The 11,593-nt window shown below is 39.3% G+C and overlaps 1 non-coding gene across 1 annotated transcript; it reads left to right on the forward strand.

Annotated features, from left to right (window-relative positions):
* Positions 1-11,247: 11,247 nt before the first annotated feature.
* LOC125405961 (U6 spliceosomal RNA) lies at positions 11,248-11,354 on the forward strand. The gene has a single exon (XR_007233738.3). It is a non-coding gene; the product is annotated as a U6 spliceosomal RNA (small nuclear RNA).
* The last annotated feature ends 239 nt before the right edge of the window (positions 11,355-11,593 follow it).

Consider the following 11,593-nt stretch of genomic DNA (forward strand, 5'->3'; position numbering starts at 1 on the left):
CATAGTATAGGACTTGAGGCCTGATATGAACTAATGCACAAAGCAAACTTGTCTCTCTCAGTGAAATGTCTTAGGGAAAGGCAGGGTTTGGTTTTATTTGGTTTGGTTTACCTTCCAAGCCAAAGGTAAGATAAACTAAGCTGATGAGGGTATTTTGATTTTGGGAAGCCCATTCATAAACTGTCGCTCATCCAAGTGAAGGGACAGGGATATTTCCATTGACTGGAATGTTTCCTACCAGCTTTCAACAAGTCCAGAGCTCAACAGTTTGAAATCGACAGGTGCTTCCTGGGTGATGTCTATGAAATCTACTGAACAAATAGAGACAAGGGCCAGAAGTTAAAATTCAGGAACTTAACAGGAAACTTTATGTTTGGAACTTTTACTTCTTTGGGGTCTGTTTGACCTGTGACAGATTAAAGTATGTGACCTTTGTGACTTCCTGAAGCTTTCATGAATTTTTAGTTTACCAAAGGAGATAAAAGTTCTAGGTATATTAGTATTTTCATTGTACTGAAATCCACACTGTAGAAAAAGCCATCAACAGGTATCTGTAAAACATCTGGAACAGATTTACACCTTGGAGACAAGAGTAAAAGTTATGGCTTTGGGTTAGCTTGATTGAAAACATCTTTAAGTCTAGACTTAGAAGACAAACAAAGGAAATTTAAAATCTTGAGCTTATGACAGAACAGTGAGAAATCAGTGATCTATCAGTTTATCCAAACTTCATTTATTAAAATATAATTATTAAAACATTATTATTAAAAACATAATTATTAAAAACTCTGATCCTCTGGAATCTCAGTGTAACAATGTAGTTTTAGTGAAGTCTGCAAGTCATACAGGGTGTATAAGAATAATGTCCAAGATCAATTGTTCTGTCAAGCTTTCATCTTTCTTTGGCTAATGTGGGAACATACATATTTCTATGCTTCTAGTCAGAAGCAGAACTAAAATGGTTAAAAAGCAAGGCTAGCACATTGAACATTTGCCCAGAACCATAGACATTGATGGATTAGGTCTTTCTTTTAAGGTTACCTATGCAACCTTCTGATTATTAACCCTGTGTTAAAGTTTTAAATTAACCTTTTTTGTTACAAATATTGCAGATATGTAACCATACCCAGTAAACTTACAAGGCAGTAATTCCTTGGCTGCTCTGCTCCTGCTCTTCCTGTCTGCCAATTTTTGACCCTGAGCACAGTGACTATAAAAGAATGTTTTGATCTGAAAAAGTGTGGGTCACCCAATTCCAGAACAAACTTTTTTGATAAAACAGGACAACACAAAACAGTGTTAATATTATCCATGCCCAGCTGACATTTGCATTCCTATTACATTAGTTCCAATGAGCAGAACACGTACAGATAAATTTTCAGCCAGGGCAGTTGGCTGCAACAGTCACAACATACAGAACACAGTAAATTCACGCATTCAAGACCAATCAGACACGGGCATGCCATGGCCATATTCATGCAGTCAAAAGAGACAGATAAAACTTTCCTTACATCCTCCAGCAGTAATTTCAAAGAGTTGGGATTGGGGAGGCCAAATCCAGTTCCCAAGATGTGGGAGTGGCTGCCTACTTCCCTGTCAGAGACTATGGGTCTTTAACCTGCCCACTTCCCCTAAATCATGGATTCCAGCCTTGACTTAAGGAAGCCAAGGTGTACCTCTCCAAGAGCAGCAAATTTTTAGAAGTCTTTGAAGCACTGCAATATGAGGTCTAGGATTGTAAGAGAAAGTAAAGCAGCTTGCCCCATAATCTTCAAGTATAAAACAAGACAGAAATCAACACAAAAAAAGCAACATTAAAAAGCAAAACTGACAGCTATAGGGCAATAGAAAGGAAACTGGATGTGGATGATCAAGAGGAAAATGACAAATAAGACAGACAAGACTTCAGGCAATAAAAACAGCGCTCTCTATCTCCTGACCTGAGACTCGGTCACACCTGGATGGCTCTGCAACCGGAAGGACTCCTTGGGGCAAGAGAAGTATCCCTTCAATTCCCCGGACTCAAGGAGTGCTGCTGCATCCAGATTCCTTGTTGATTCCAAACACTGATGTCAAAACATTACTGGTCTCTAGGACTCCAACCAGACCTATGGAATATCTCAATCTAGATGGGACTGCCTAATGTTACACCTAACCTGGGAGCCTTTTACCTCCTGATAGCCCTGATCAATCAGTGCCCTGCTGATGTGGTGATCTAATAAAGTCTTGGGACTCATAAATGTTCTCTCTATTCTTCATAGCACATAACAGGCTAGGTGCAACAAAATAAGATAGATTCAAGTTTATGAAAAAGCAATACTAGTGAACTAAAAGCCCAGTTACTATATTAACTGCAATAGAACAAGTTTAAGGCATAGAAAAGAAATAAAACAAACGGCAAAAAAATGCTGAGATAAAATAGAGAAAGACAATTTGTAATTTAAAAAATTAAAAATCTGAACTTAAATTAACCGAACAGGCAAACAGCCATTGACACAAGGAAAAACTGAGGCAATGGTGCAAAATAAGAGAGAGAAAAGGAAAATAAACACTGAGAGAAACACATAAAAATGTCAATAAAAACTTAAAATAAAACATAAGATATAATGAAATAAAATATAAAATAAGTACAAAATAAAAAAAATAAAAGTTACTACATGATCGATTTGCAGATATTAGAAATGAGAGAGTTTGGCGCCATGCCCACTGAGGAAACAGTGAAAAATATTAGTCCTAGGGCATCATGGGAAAACTACACCCACTTTAGAATATTAGAGGCCAGAAAGAAGACAGAAATGTCAAGTTCTTTCCTTCCTTCCTTCCTTCCTTCCTTCCTTCCTTCCTTCCTTCCTTCCTTCCTTCCTTCCTCCCTCCCTCCCTTCCTCCCTTCCTCCCTCCCTCCCTTCCTCCCTCCCAGCTCCTGTCCTTCCTCCCTTTTTTTTGGAGATGGAGTTTATTTTGAGACAGGGTCTCGCATACTGCAGGCTGGCATCATATGGCGTGGTATTTAGCATCCTCCTGATTTTGCTCCGGAATGCTAGAATCACAGGTGTGCAGCACCATGCCTGGTTTACACTATGCTGTGGCTCAAACCCCAGGGCTTCATGCATCTGAAGTACTCTACCAAGTAAGCTACATGCCCAGCCCTTCTTTACTCTTAATATCTAGCCTGATAAAAATTGAAGAATTGACAGCAATTGTGGTGGGTTTGAAAGAAAATGAACTCCAAAGGGAATGGCAGTATTAGTAAGTGTGGCCTTGTCGGAGGAAGTGTGTCACTGTGGGGATGGGCTCTGCCGTCTCTTGCTCAAACTTCTTTAGTGTGGCTGTCAGTTCACTTTCTGCCACCTTCTGGTCAAGATGCAGCACTCTGAGCTCCTCCAGCGCCATGTCTGCCTGCACATCACCATGCTCCCCATCATGGCGATAATGGACTGAGCCTCTGAAACTGTAAGCAAGCCATTCCAAACAAAAGCTTTCTTTATAAGAGTTTCTGTGGTCATGAGGTCTCTTTACGGCAATAGAAAAAGCTAAGTAAGGCAGTGATATTATAACAACACAGGGTAAAACACTTTGCAGAAACCACTGTACAAAAAATAAAATATTATGGCTTGGTCAACCGAGATGAGGAGACACAGCGCATGCACACCATTAGGGAATCTGTTAATAAGATGCACAGCAGAAGCAAAGCTAAGCTGAAAACCACATGGCTCACTTCACAGATGCCAAAGTTCCCGGTGAGTAACACACTTGCAGCTTAAAAGCACGCAGCATGCTGGACTTACCTGATTTAAGACCATTAATATTATCTGAAGTAGAATGGGAAGCCTGCGGAGAGTGACTCAGCCCAACAATAGCACAAGCCGGCTGTGTGTGTAAAGATACTAGCCCTATTTGTCTGTGCGCAAAATGCAGGGGAGGCCAGGCTTACATACTTCAGGATTTTCCTTAAGTATTAACTAAAGTAGGAGAAAATTCACGTTTGAGAGAAAGAAAATAAACAAAACAAAATAAAGCAAACAACAAACAAAAAGCCCCAGGTCTCTCAGGAGATTGCCCCAGGAAAGGTTGTAACCTGTCTTTGAGCTGTAAGTTGTATCCAGCTGCCACAAAATCCCCAGAACATTGCTTAGCTACCGAGAATGACTCTCTACATGATTTCTGCCACATAATGGTAACTACTGTGTGAGGTTTTGATCAGACAGTCCAAATCAAGGTATGAATCATCATTTTTCTGAAAACTGTCACACATGTGCATTTTAAAAAGTGACTCTCCATTCATGTTTTTAAACAGTGCTAAGATAGCTACAACTACATTTTATTTAGCACGTTGCAATTTTAATTACACAGTACATGACAGAAAGTTAATCTAATGATGACTATCCATTAAGCAAATATCAATGGTAATTAGAAGGTCAAGGATTCTCTCGAGCAGTGACAGGCAAGGGAATTAAATCACTCCCTTATAAATATAGTAACATAAATGCCATACAAGGATGAGGGAGCTTTAGAATTTACTAGTGAGCGGACATGCTTGATCTTCCTTGTGTTTCCTCCAGGAACCCTAAGCGTCGGCTAGGAGCTAGAGAGGTATGGAGGTTGAGATGACAAATGTCTCTTACATCTTCATGTATTTGCACACTTGAATCCCCCCTAGTGCTGCTGTTTGGGAGGTTATGAGATTTTTCGGAGACAATGGCTTGCCAGAGGAAGTATAAGACTGGGGGTGGGTTTTGAGGGCTTAGAGTCTGGTCCTGCTTCCTCCTTTCTCCATGCTTCCTGTGTGAGAAGAAAACATGGTTGCTGCCATGCCTTCCTGGCTATGATGTACTCTTTCCCTCTCTAACTGAAAACTAAATAAGTCCTTTCTCTCCTTACATTGTGTTAGTTGTGATATTCGATTGTAGCAACGAGGCAGTAACATATGCAGGGGGTCAATGGATCCAGAAGAAAAGGTGTAACGGACAGGGCAGGGGCAGGAAACCAGGTCAACCTGAAAACCTTTGGCTCCTAGTTACCTGCCTTTAGGTTACAAAAGCCGAACTGTGTCTGAGGTATTTTCTTTGCCTTTTTGTATAACCGTATTGTGTAGATTTATGACTTGGGTCATCTTTTTCTCCTCTACACTCACGTGTGTTCCCGCCACACATGCTACAAACAACTCTGAACATCAAAGAAACATCCTCCCTCAGATAGTTTTACTTCTTTCCCCAGAAGGGACTGAGTCCTGATTGCTCATCTGACATACAAGTGAGCCATGCATGCCTAACAGCAACCTTAGAAGTCTCCATAAGGAGGATGAAGCCCCACAGTGACAATTCCTCCAGGACTATTTTAACACCACTAAGCCTGAAAAATACCACCCAAGGATCAGCTCTGGACTACAAACTCCTCAGGACAGTTTTGAGGTTGCTAGCTGAGATGATCCAAAGACTACTGTAGCCAGGACTTGAGACAAGCCCTGCACTTTCCCATTTCTCATAGATTGGATAAAAAATGATACAGCTACCTCTCCCAGGACTTGACAATTAACCCAAATTTTTGTTTTCAGGATCCATTAAAGATGTTATCACCCCCAGACAGCAGGAAGTAAATTTAAGAATATAGTGCCTACATTCCCAAGAGGTGGGTGGTGTTCGGTCTTTCAATGGATTGTAGATATTTATTGTTTAGGGGTTAGCTACTAGTTACTATTGGTAATGGTCAGCAAAAAAAAAAATAATAATAAACTATCTTTTCTCATTTTAAATGCCAAATCCATTTCCTACTCCCTCCCCCTCCTTCTGCTCTCTCCATCTTTCTGCCCCCACTCTCCATCTTCCCCCATCCACTCCATAGAGAGGGTAAGGCTTCCCATGGGGAGTCATCAAAGTCTAACACATTGCTTTAAGACAGGACTAAGACCCTCGCCCTATATTAGGCTGTATCCCTCCAGAGAGAATGGGCTCCAAAAAGCCAAAACAGGCAGTAGGAACAAATCCTGGTCTCACTGCAAGTGGCCCCACAGTCTGCTCAAGCCATATAACTGTCACCCACATGCAGAGCGCCTAGTTTGGCCTATGATGGTACCCTCGTTGTCAGGCTAGAGTTGGAAGACTTCCATTAGCTCAGATAAGCAGTTTAAGTGGGTATCTGAATCAGGGTCTTGACCTCTTTGCTCATATTCTCAGTCCTCCCACTTTTCTACTGGAATTTGGGAGCTCAACCCAATGCTCCACTGTGGATCTCTTCATCGCTACCATTAGTTGCTGGATGTAGGTTCTATGATGACATTTAAGATAGTCATCAATCTGACTACCAGGCAAGGGCAGTTTAGGCACCATCTCCATTAATGCTTAGGATCTTAGCTGGAGTCATCCTTGTGGATTCCTGGGAATTTCTATAGTGCTAGGTTTCGTGCTAGCCCCATAATGGCTCTTTTAATCAGATATCTCTTTCCTTGTTCTCTGTCTCTGTCCTTCCCTCATCTTGAACATTTCTTTCCCTCTAGTTCTCCTCCTCCCTCCCCTTCACACCTTCTCATCCTCTTCTGCCTTCCCTTTTCCCCACACCACTACTTCTCAGTTTTCTCAGGAGATCTTGCCAATTTCCCCTTCCCAGGGTGATCTATGTACATTTCTCTTAGGTTTCTCCTTATTACTTAGCTTCTCTGAGGCTGTGGACTATAGGCTCCTTATATACTTTGTTTTACACTAAAATTCACCTATGAGAGGTTACATATCATGCTCATCTTTCTGGGTCTGGGTTTTCTCACTCAGGATGTTTTTTTTTCTAGTTCCATCCACTTGCATGCAAATTTCAAGATGTCATTGCTTTCTACTCCTGAGTAGTACTCCATTGTGTAAATACACCACATTTTCTTTGTTCATTCTTTGGTTGAGGGACATCTAGGGTTGTTTCCAGGTTCTGGCTATTATGAGGAATGTTGCTGTGAACATAGTTGAACATATGTCTTTGCAGTATGATTGAGCATCCTTTGGGTATATGCCCAAGAGTGGTATTGATGGGTTTTGCAGTAGGTTGATTTCCAATATTCTGAGAAACCACCATGTTGATTTCCAGAGTGATTGTCCAATTTGCATTCTCACCAGGAATGGAGGAGTGTTCCCCTTACTCGGCATCCTCTCCAGCATAAGCTATTATTGATGTTTTTGATCTTAGACATTCTGACAGGTGTAAGATAATATCTCAGAGTTGTTTTGATTTGCATTCCCCTGATGGTTAAGGATGTTGAACATTTCCTTAAATGTCTTTTACATACATGGGTGTTCTTGTATTTGGGGCATAAATTCAGGATTGAGACTTCATCTTGATAGATTTTTCCTGTGATGAGTATGAAGTATCTTTCTCCATCTCTTCTGATTGATTTTAGTTTGAAGTCTATTTTGTTATATATTAGGATAGGTACACCTGCTTGTTTCTTAGGTCCACTTGATTGGTAAATCTTTTCTCAACCTTTTACTATGAGGTAAAGTCTGTCTTTGCGGTTGAGGTGTGTTTCTGGTGTACAGGAGAAGGATGGATTCTGCTTTCACATACATTCTGTTAGCCTGTGTCTTTTTAGGTGAATTTATTCCATGATATTAAGAGATATTAATGGCCAATGATTGTTAATTCCTGTTATTTTTTGGTGGTAGTGTTTATGTGTTTTGTTTCTTTGAGGTTAGCCAGTACGAGGTTATCTGTGGGCTGTGGTTTTTTCCTGGGGAGGGTGCAGTTAGCTTCTTTTGTTGGAGTTTTCCTTCTAGTACTTTCTGTAAGTCTGGGTTTGTGAATGAATATTGTTTAAATTTGATTTTGTCATGAAATATCTTGTTTTCTCTATCAATGATGATTGAAAGTTTTGCTGGTTAAAGTAGTCTGGGCTTGCATTCATGGTATTTTAATGTCTGAAGCACATCTCTCCAGGACTTTCTAGAGTTCATGGATTCTATTGAGAAGTGGGGTGTAATTTTGATAGATCTGCCTTCATATATTACTTTGGTTTTTTCCTTTGCAGCTCTTAGTAGTCTTTCTTTATTCTACATGTTTTGCATTTGATTATTATATGGTAAGGGAAATTTTGTTTTGATCCAGTCTATTTGATCCAGTCTATCCAGCCCGCAATATTATGAGCCCTAGGCTTTATTTTCCTATTTACAGTAGGCGGGCTTACAGGCATTGTGCTATCCAACTCCTCTCTAGACATTGTTCTTCATGACACATACTATGTAGTAGCACATTTCCACTACGTCCTATCAATAGGTGCTGTCTTCGCCATTATAGCTGGATTTGTCCACTGATTCCCACTATTCACAGGCTACACCCTAGACGACATATGAGCTAAAACCCACTTCGCTATTATATTTGTAGGAGTTAACATAACATTTTTCCCACAACACTTCCTTGGTCTATCAGGCATGCCACGACGCTACTCTGACTAGCCAGACGCTTACACTACATGAAACACAGTTTCATCTATAGGATCGTTCATCTCACTCACAGCAGTACTAATCATAATCTTTATAATCTGAGAAGCCTTTGCTTCAAAACGGGAAGTACTTCACGTAGAACACTCCTCTACAAATCTAGAATGACTTCACGGCTGTCCACCACCATACCACACATTCGAAGAACCTACTTTCGTAAAAGTAAAATAAGAAAGGAAGGATTCGAACCCCCTAAAACTGGTTTCAAGCCAGCATCATAACCTTTATGTCTTTCTCAATGAGATATTAGTAAATAAATTACATAACTTTGTCAAAGTTAAGTTATAGATTAGCCTCTATATATCTTATATGGCTTACCCATCTCAACTAGGATTACAAGATGCTTCATCACCTATCATAGAAGAATTAATAAATTTCCATGACCACACACTCATAATCATCTTTCTCATTAGCTCCCTAGTACTATACATCATCACACTTATATTAACAACAAAACTGACTCACACTAGTACTATAGACACACAAGAAGTAGAAACTATTTGAACTATTTTACCCGCCGTCATTCTCATCCTTATTGCCCTCCCATCCCTACGAATCCTTTATATGATAGACGAAATTAATAACCCAGCCCTCACCGTAAAAACTATAGGACACCAATGATATTGAAGCTATGAGTACACAGACTACGAAGACCTTTGCTTCGACTCTTATATAGTCCCAACCTCTGACCTTAAGCCAGGAGAGCTCCGACTTTTAGAAGTAGATAACCGAGTAGTACTCCCCATAGAACTCCCTATTCGAATACTAATCTCATCCGAAGATGTCCTACACTCATGAGCCGTCCCTTCCCTAGGACTAAAAACAGACGCAATCCCAGGACGGCTTAATCAAGCAACTATTTCATCCAGCCGTCCAGGCTTGTTCTACGGACAGTGCTCGGAAATTTGCGGGTCCAACCACAGCTTTATACCAATTGTCCTCGAAATGGTCCCTCTAAAAAACTTTGAAGACTGATCTTTATCAATAATCTAATAACACTGCGAAGCTTAGAGTGTTAACCTTTTAAGTTAAAGATAGAGATGTCAAATCTCCGTAGTGAATGCCACAACTAGACACATCCACATGATTTATCTGAAAGCTTTTTGTACCTTCATAGCGATTTCCTTCTTTAGGTTGGAAAAGTTTTCTTCTATGATTTTTCTGAATATATTTTCTGTGCCTTTGAGTTGGAGTTCTCCTTCTTCTACCCCTATTAGTCATAGGTTTGGTCTTTTCATGGTATCCCATATTTCCTGGATGTTTTCTGTTAAGAATTTTTTTGATTTATCATTTTCTTTGACCAAGGAATCTATTTCCTCTATAGTATCTTCAACATTTGAGTTTTTTTCTTCTATCTCTTTTATTCTGCTGGTTGTGCTTGGATCCGTAGTTTCAGTTCATTTATCCAGATTTGACATTTCCAGAATTCCCTCAGTTTGTGTTTTCTTTATTGCCTCTATTTCAATTTTCAAGTCTTAAACTATTTCCTTCACATATTTGATTACTTTTTCTTGGTTTTCTTGAGATTCTTTAAGAGATTTATTGATTTCTTCCAATTTTTTGTTTATATCCTCCATTTCTTTAAAGGAATTTTTCATTTCCTCTTTAAGGGTCTCTATCATCTTCATAAAGTTATATTTAAGATCATTTCCTTCTACTTTTCCTGGGTTAGGATGATCAGGTCTTCCTATTGATGGGGCTGCTGTTATAGTAGCCTTTCTGCAGGAACTTTGCCTGCTGGTTGGCCAGAGAAGCTGAGGCAGGTAGGGGAGGGGCCTAGGGTTTTGGCCCAGTACTAAGGGCCTAAAGAATGGGATGCTCAGCTGACTGGCTGACCTCTTGGTCCACTCTGTGCAGTTATAAATCTACTATTAAAAAGCAACTACTGTTTTTAAATGTTTTCCATTGGATTGGACTTTTGCATATTGCATACAAATTTTGTATACTAATGTAAATTTGAGATTAGTTAAACATACTGTACATACATTTCTCCTCTGCATAATGCATTGTTACTATATTTATCTATCTATTTATTTATATATTTATTTAACAATGTAATACAGATTTCTAGTCCTTGAAAATTATTATTGCCAACTGTTTAGGATAATAAGAAAATGAAGTTTAGTAATTAATCACCTAGTATCATCAAACATATAGTCATATTAGGTATGTTTTCAAGGTCAAATAAATATATATTTTAGATAGACAGGTCATTTTCAAACACTTCAGAGATCTATAGAATATTGTCTTTAAGATGTTGTAATAACCTAAGTTCTTCATTTTTATGACAATAAGACATGTCTGTTTCTGACAGAACCAATTCACATCAGAGAAGATAATATGAATTGAGAAACTTCACATGAAGTTTATTTTTTGTGGCAAAAGTAGGCCACTGGTTAAGAAAATGCCCTTGACTCGACTTCTGATATATGTTGTCCTAATTGGTTAAGCAGAACACATAAGAGAATGACTGCCAAACATTGTCAAGACACGGAGGGACAGCCCTTCAGAATATTCTGCTTCACAGAAAAGTCTGTTGGATATATTAGGCCTGTAGGCTGAAGATAGATGTCCCAAAATATCAGAGGAACTTTGTGTGACTTTCTAGCCAGATGCTTCTGTTATTACGCACATATTTTGGAAGTCATTTGCTTGCACTTCCCGATGACTCAGTTAATATTATTTCTTTCTTGGGTCTGAGAGAAAGTTAAAGACTAGATAGTTATAGTTTTTCTTGTCTACTAGGCATAGAAAGCAAGTTATGATAGAAAGTAAATTAGTGCTCGCTTCGGCAGCACATATACTAAAATTGGAATGATTCAGAGAAGATTTGCATGGCCCCTGCGCAAGGATGACAAGCAAATTTGTGAAGCGTTCCATATTTTTAAATAATAATCAAAACACAAAACATACAGATTAAAGAAAGAATATTAAGAGCTGCAAAGGAAAAAGGTCAAGTGACTTATAAAGGTAAACCTATCAGGCTTACACCAGACTTCTCTATGGAAACCATGAAAGCCAGAAGATCCTGGATAGAGGTACTGCAGAAACTAAGAGACCATGGATGCAAACCCAGACTACTATACCCAGCCAAGCTATCATTCACAATCAACGGAGAAAACAAA

Source organism: Myodes glareolus, chromosome 24, assembly GCF_982192425.1.
Source record: "Myodes glareolus chromosome 24, mMyoGla1.1, whole genome shotgun sequence".
In the NCBI taxonomy this organism is placed as follows: Eukaryota; Metazoa; Chordata; class Mammalia; order Rodentia; family Cricetidae; genus Myodes; species Myodes glareolus.